This window comes from Vigna umbellata, chromosome 2 (assembly GCF_029865625.1).
Source record: "Vigna umbellata cultivar VRB3 chromosome 2, Vumbellata_1.0, whole genome shotgun sequence".
In the NCBI taxonomy this organism is placed as follows: Eukaryota; Viridiplantae; Streptophyta; class Magnoliopsida; order Fabales; family Fabaceae; genus Vigna; species Vigna umbellata.
The window spans coordinates 16319662-16327527 of NC_142166.1; the positions used below are offsets into that span (position 1 = coordinate 16319662).

The window sequence follows — 7866 nt, forward strand, 5'->3', positions numbered from 1 at the left end:
ACTCATCAATAACATGCATTGTTCACCCAAGATTTATAACGCAATTCTCGTTAGTTTCCAAACATAGTTTCCCAAGAATTAATACAACAACACCAAGGTTTCAAAAATATTATAATCATATACATAACTTAATTGAGTCAAGAAACCAAAGGAATTTCACTAGAATTATCTGGACTCATCGTACCACACATTCATCCAATACTCCAAAGTAATCACTTACGCAGTATATCAAAATTTTACTAAAAGGAAACCAATAACACTTTAAAATACTTGGATTTCTCTCTGGACCTACATTTTGTATATACACCTAAGGGAATTAAGGAAAAGCTTTTTCCTTGAACGATTCAAGGTAGAACCCGCGCCATGCACTTAACCACATAACCATAAAAAAACATAATTACCCTTCAATACTCACTCCCTGACGCAAGGAATTAAAACTTAAATGTGACCAATAAAATAAAATTAACCCTTGACGTGTAATTCAACGTTGCCATTCACTCTTTCAACCAAAAACAGAGTAGAACCAGTTCCTATGTCTACAATCTCCCACACCAACAATTAATGACCACTAGTGCAGAAAGGGCGTTAGACGTCCGTTCTTTTGGCCTTTTGACGTCCGACCTTCCTCCGACGTCTTTGTGGGTGACGTTACTCAGACGTCGGGGGTCCACATCGGACGTGTATATAGACGTCCGATGTGTCAGGCCCGACGCCTATCCAGACGTTCGGTGTACACCTCGGACGTCCACGTAGACGTCCAACGTGCCCGTCAGACGTTCCGCGACGACCACCTCCTGAATTGTTTTGTGGTAGGGCTGGGGTTGGACGTTCGTTTGTGCACTCGGTTGATTGCTTCTATAGATAAGGCGGAGCGTCCTTGGCTCAGCATTTTAGCACATAGGGCTTCGACCGGCGCTATTACAGCGCTTCGCTAACTTGAACCGTCGCGCGTTCGCTTTCTCAGTAGCAAAAGTGCTTATCTTGCTCCCGCTTCCTCGCATCTGCGCTCGTCAAGCCAACTTTGCTTTTTGGGAGGTGAAAATGCGGTTGAAGCGGACATTTCGAAATGACAGCATCGAAGATCCCCTGCTTGCAGAAATGAATGGATCAGAAGGGGGGGCTGGGTTCTATTTCCGGGCCGGGCGGGAGGTGAAGGCCATAAGATCGATTGCCCTCCAGGTAAGGAAGAGAGGAAAAGGGTGTTGTCATCTAAATAAGTGAAACTCTAAACGTCCGATATGGGGGGACGGACGTCTATATAATTGTAGACGCCTGTGCCCCTCCACAACGGATGTTTAAGGGGCTGAAGACAATTAATTCTTCAACCACCCTGTCAGCACCCGAAACGTCCGATATGGGGGACGGACGTCTATATAATTATAGACGTCCGTCCCCCTCCACAATGGACGTTTAAGGGGATGACAGAAGGGAGTTGAAGAGGTGATTGTCCAGCCTCTTAGACGTCCGTGGGTGGGGCCCGGACGTCTATAATTATATAGACGTCCGTCCCCCCAACAACGGATGTCGATAGTTTCACTTATTTACGGATATGCCACCAGTCAATTATTTACGTTGAAACTGTTAAAGACGGACGTCTATGGGATAACGTTAAAGACCATTTCTGAACTAGTAGTGGAGAGCCCTACACGTCTTCTCTTCATAAAAGAATTACTGCACCTTCATATAAAATGTCAAATCATACTTTCTTCCTTTTTCTTCTAGGTAGAACCGACCCCCTGGAACGTATCCCTTTTTATCAAAGAAACCCAACAAATTCTATAACCATAACCATTCTTCATTACTCTTTTTTTTTTACATAAGGACCCATCAATTTCCTACCTAAACCCTCTTCATTTTACTTTAGAAAGGAAACATTACACCACACCTAAACACATGAGTTCTGCTCTACACCAAAAAGAAATACTACTATCTAATCCTCTTTCTTCTCTTTTTAAATCATCCAGAAACTAAGACTTATTAAACATACACTCTCACTCAAAACCCTGAGGCCTTCTCCCCTTCCCTTTACTCCACTCTTTTGTCTCCTCACATATTCACACACAACACAACATCAACCGACAACACTCTCCCTCTCTCTATCACCTAACGAATATTATAACATCCAATCGTATAACCCATAAATCATTCAATTTCCTCAACCCTCTCAAATAGAAGCTTGCGCCCCTTCCCTCCCTTTTTCTACCATCACAGTACCCTTTCCTTCGCTTCCCTTACCCTCGAACCACTAAATAAAATACAAACATATACCTTGCTACACCAACAAACTCAAGTCCTCACCCTTTTCTTACCGCCAATCACTGCCTATAACCCTCTCCACCTTTCTTCTTCTCTCTGTTCCTCTCACACTCCCACACACTACCATATATTTTTTTCTCATATTTTTCTTTCATTCTTTATTTCTTCCTGTATCCACTAAGACTTTCTTTTCCCATCCACTATATATCTCCTAGTATAACTCTCTTAGTATATCACTAGTGCAAAAAAGGTTTTTTATACCTCTTAAAAAAGGGTTTTTATACCTATTTTTAAGTAGATATAGAAGTAGGGGGTATAGAAAGTTTTTTATTTTTCACACCTATTGTTAAACCGGTGTAGAAAGTTTTATTTTTTATACCTATTTTGTTTATATTAGGTATAGAAATCTGATATTTACACCTAGCAATCTGGGAACAGGTATAAAAGAATCTCACAAGTGTGAAAAACAAGACTTTTTATACCTAACATGGTTTTAACCGGTGTAAAAAGTGACGTTTGTTTTAAATATTTAATTTGTATGTGCTACTTTCCATATCCAGACCTGCATAAAATTCAATTCCATAATACCGTTTAAATAATCAATAACGAGTAAAATAATCAACATTGTTTCTATTAAATAATCAAAATACAATATTTACCTAACAAAGTTCTTAAATATATTTACCTAACATAGTTACTTAACTTAATTACACATAAAATAGTTCCTAAACTCAAAATGTATTATTGAAACATCTAATCATTTACAAATGGTTAAAAGAAATACAGTCAACCGCTCTCGAATATCCTTTATGACATGTTGCTCCATTGAAGACATGTCATCAAATATCTACACAATGAATAGTTTGAGTCAAATTATAATATTAATGGCTTAATATCTTAGTTATAAAAGTTGTAGTACTAATATACATAACATATCAGTGCCAGTGCCAAAAAGAATTTTAAAAAATATCCCTCTATTACTTTATTATTGCATGTCTCATCACAATAACCAGGCAAAATGCTGCAAGGAGTTAATTTCCAATAGTACCCAGGAAAGCATTCCATTAAATTTTCAGAAACTTAAAATCTAAATGTAAAAGCACGAGTCCATAGAGACAGCGGTGATTAATATTCTACAGACTAGAGCATACTTAGACATAATATATTTGAATAACTTGAAAATCAATTACTGTTGGTAACTAGTGAAAAATAATGACATAATGGTTTTTAATTTGTTTTTTTGGAAGTAATAGAGCTCAATAGTAATTCTCTTAGATCTAAAATGAGAGTAGGATCAACCTAAAGCCAACAGGAGTAGATATTATTAGCAGCTGATGATGATGCTGGAGTAATACACTTAAGGCACATTAGTTAAAACAATAATGAGATGCACTTAAGGCACATTAGTTAAAACAGAATTGTTGGTAAACGTAAAACTTACATCTTCTAATTTTGAGTTCAAGTCATTAACTTTTTTCTCTAACAAACACTCGAGTTTCCGTGTTCCCTTTCTCCTTGTTTTGTGTTTCTAGTTCCCCTTTAAGCTTGTCCACCTGCATAAAGAATTTCTGAGTCTGCACTATAGAATAATGATCATAAAAGACACATTTACTGGCTGATTTATAAGTAACCTGCTTCTGTAGAAAAACCTTGGCTCAGTTCGTGACAGCCGAATTTTCACTAGAGTTAATTAAATAATCATAGTTTTTTTTTAACTGGGAATGTTAAGAAAAATTAATCACATTGTTTTGTATAAATCCTCATATATGAATTTTGTGAGATAAAGGACAGAACTAGCACCAATTGATCAATGAATATAAACATAGTATTAGTTTTAAGTTGGAACAATATATAACACTATTTCAGAATTAAAATGATTTTTTTTTTCTAGAAAGAGAATAATATGACCTGCCATGAATCATGGGCTGCATTTACAAAGAAAGATAAGTAAAAAGAAGACAAATAAGCTTACACATTGATAAAATAACCAGCATCTGCAAGGCATTTTCCACTTTAGTTGTTCTAGGTAGTAGTGATTTGAATCGATCACAATTTAAAATTGCAGCCAACTCTCCAGCACAGAACATCCAGAGATAATTGCCTAAAGTTACAAGTTTCAACTAGTGAATTAAAATTATTCAAGATGAAGACAAAAGTATGTAACCATCAATGTCCCATACATTTTGAGCACTTTTCATTCCTTTTGCTAAACTTCAGTTTCTTTTCTGTGTTTCCTTTCTTTTTCTTATATAATTGCTTTTTTTTCTCTTATCAAAATATTATTGTAGAATTATGATTTGTGTTCGGTTCATCTTCTAAATTTTCTTTTCCTTCACGCTCTCTTTCATCTTTATTTACATAACTTCTACTACTAGTTTATAAATACACTTTGTAAACTACACTCATAATTGCGTTATAAAAAACTTTGTATAATTCTTCTACAAGTCAAAATCTAATTCAATATCTTTCCCTTTACCACCATCTAAACCTTGTTTGTCGCTTTGTGTCTCGGTCACAAACTTTTACAATAGATCCACAAGTGCAAGTGTATGTGATGAGAAAGCCTACACATTTTAATATGATTTTTCTGATATTTCTGACTTCAACTTTGTTGCCCCGTTACATGTCATTGCCATTATCTTACTTTCACCTCTTCCAAAGTAATTATAATATTCAATTATTTATTTTATGTAATCACATAATATTTTTATGTATTAGATAAATATTAAATGGTTTAGTATGTTAGTTTAATTATTTGATTAGTATGTTAGCTATATTTAACTTGGATTCTTTTGTATACATATTATAAATAAATTATTCTGAACTTTGGATGTTTAGACCATTTTCGTGCTATCAGAAGAGTAGATGTAGCTACAGAGAAAAATACTGCTCTTTACTGTGTGCACAAAGGGTAACAGTGGGATTTTCTAGTGTAAAGTCAAACACATTCTTTGAAGGTGTGACACAAGGACAAGCAAAAACACACAAGTCACAGCGGTCCTTCTAGGACATTAGTAAAAAGAAGCAAAGCCATGCAGAATAGTTGATGTGAAACAAGATATAAAAGTCTTAGGTGACTTTGCATGCAAAGAAAAGATTCATAACTTCTAAGTGCTTAGTGTTTAGAGTGCATCTTATATAGAATACTTGTGCATTCTATAAATCCTTCACTTGATGAAGTTAAGACTCTAGAAGCAAGGAATGTACATTTGTATTATCCTCTTTAGTGAGAGTCTTCCTTATAAAAATAACTTTATTATTGTATAGCCTAGAGAGACCTTTACACACTTATTTTGGAAATACTTTGTGTACTCGGTGCTTAATCTCAGAAGGAGATTAGCAAACCAACATTATGATTTAAGTTTAAACGCATAACTTTCTCTGCATTGAATTGTGATCTTCAAATGATATAATGAAGAATCAAGAATACTAATCACCTTACGAAAAACTTCAGTCACTGGGCCATCGTTTTCTGATGCAGTCAGCTCATCTTTAACCTTTTCTAATCCCCTGATGATTGCTTGCATTTCTTCTGCTAATGACTTCAATTGTATCTACAAGATCATGGATTTATGATCACTATTCATTGCAATCACATTAAATAATAGTAACAGTTATCCAGTACAAACATCATTTTCTTTTCCTTAAAAGTGCAAATATCCCTGGGTTAATAGCCCTCTAAGGTTTTAATTTTCAGCATCGAACCTACTTAAACTTTCAACAACTAGTTGTATTGATCAAGTGGTCCCTAGAACTAAAAATTAGTACCCATTCAATAGGGACTTTTGTTGATCTTGATTGATTCAACAAGTGTGGCCCTGTGCGAACTTTCTTGATTTTATGAATATGGGAAATTGCAATTTCATCCATGGTTTCTAAATTTGCACACTTAAATATTTCCAATGAAAGGCCTCTAAAAATCAAGCTTAGACTGCAACAAAAGCAGGAACCTATCCAAAGAATTCCAGTTTCAATTTTTGTATCAACTCACAACCACCGAACAAATTAAGGAGGAACAGGAGGAGACATTACATGAACAGATGTTTCAGAAAAAAAAAACAATGGCATTATAGTTTCGACGATCAACAAGGGCAGCATAGGATGATTCCTCGGAGGTGCCTATGAAAAAAAATTATGTCCTAAGAAATGTTAAAGGAAAAAAGGTTTCTATAATTGAGTGATAACACTCTGAATCATCATTATACAATGATATGAAACAAACCTACTAATGGCTTCTTTATGCTGATAATCTAGGACAAGAGCAAGTGTAGTACAACTAACACAAGCTGAAGCTAAAAATACTTTTAACATCCTAATGCAACAAGAATTGAATAGAAAATTACCCTTTTGTGGAGGTCACTATCTAGATGGATCTACGAATGTGTGAGGAAGGAGCCAAAATATGTCTTTTGCACCAGAACAAACTACAAGAAAGGAAGAAATCAAAAGTTAGCATAAGCCTCAGGTGAAAACACAGAAGAAAAAAAGTTGAATACCTTAGGTGAAAGGTCATATCCAATGGCGTTAGTTCTCACGCCGACAAGAGCAAAAGAGGATGATTCCTTGGAGGTGCCTATCAAACAAAATTGTGTCCTAAGAAATGTCAGCAAAATCACAGGGAGAGAGTAAAATAAAGTTGCAGAGAATTATAGTTCCAGAGAGAGAGGTTCCAATCGAAATTTGAGAGGGAGACATAACGGAGTTCATCGGCTGTGCAAACGGAGGGAAAACCCTAAGACTGCTCAATGAAGGATGAGACTCAGGAAATGGAGGAAAATAGAGGAAAACCCTAGGCGCTGAAAAAATACCTATTCATACTTCTTGCCCTTTCCGTCGACGATTTTGATGCTGAACTCGGTGGAGAAGATGTTGGTGAGCTTCGCACCATAGCTGTTGCATCCACCGGTGATCTCCTTGACGTTGTCACCATAATTGCTGTTAGTGAGCAAGTGGCCGCAAATGAGTTTGGGGATCTCGATGGGTATTACATCGCCGTTGTTGAAGACGGATACATTGTTCTATTTGGCATTGATGGTGACCTTGAGGGATCTCACTGCTTGTTGTCGACGGTGTTGACGAGGATCTCGTCAGAGATTTTTTAGAGGCCTGGAACGTAGGAGAAGAGGCGTCGAAGATCTGCTATGGTCTTTCCCTGCGGCGAGTGCGAGAAAGAAGGATGAAGTGCTGTAATTTCAAACAAAAATATTTCCAATGTTACCTTTTTTTTTCATAAAAACTAATTCTACACCGGTCGTAATATTTAATAGGTATAAAAAATGATTTTTTTTATTCCTAGTTTCATGGTAACCGGTATAAAAATATTTGTAATTTATTAACTTTTGTCATTATACATTTTTTACATCTATTTTTAATAAAAGCAGGTGTAATAAAGTTTTTTATATTTACAATAATGCTATTATATCATTTTTTATACCTGATAGATTTTAATAGGTATAAAATATTGGTATAAAAAATATATTTTGTACTAGTGTATGTTACAAATATTATATTTTTTATCTTTATCTTTTATCTTTAAGTTAGTTTGTTATTATTTATTATTTGTATTTTGGGTCTAGCCCATATTTATTTTATTATAAATAGAAAACCCCA

The 7866-nt window shown here is 35.4% G+C and overlaps 1 long non-coding RNA gene across 1 annotated transcript; it reads right to left on the reverse strand.

Moving 5' to 3' along the window:
• Nucleotides 1-2866: 2866 nt before the first annotated feature.
• On the reverse strand, nucleotides 2867-7478 carry LOC148203507 (uncharacterized). Its single transcript, XR_015784165.1, has 7 exons — nucleotides 7065-7478; nucleotides 6753-6829; nucleotides 6600-6680; nucleotides 5694-5810; nucleotides 4229-4357; nucleotides 3698-3809; nucleotides 2867-3103 (listed from the first exon to the last, which is right to left on the reverse strand). It is a non-coding gene; the product is annotated as an uncharacterized LOC148203507 (long non-coding RNA).
• Nucleotides 7479-7866: the final 388 nt, after the last annotated feature.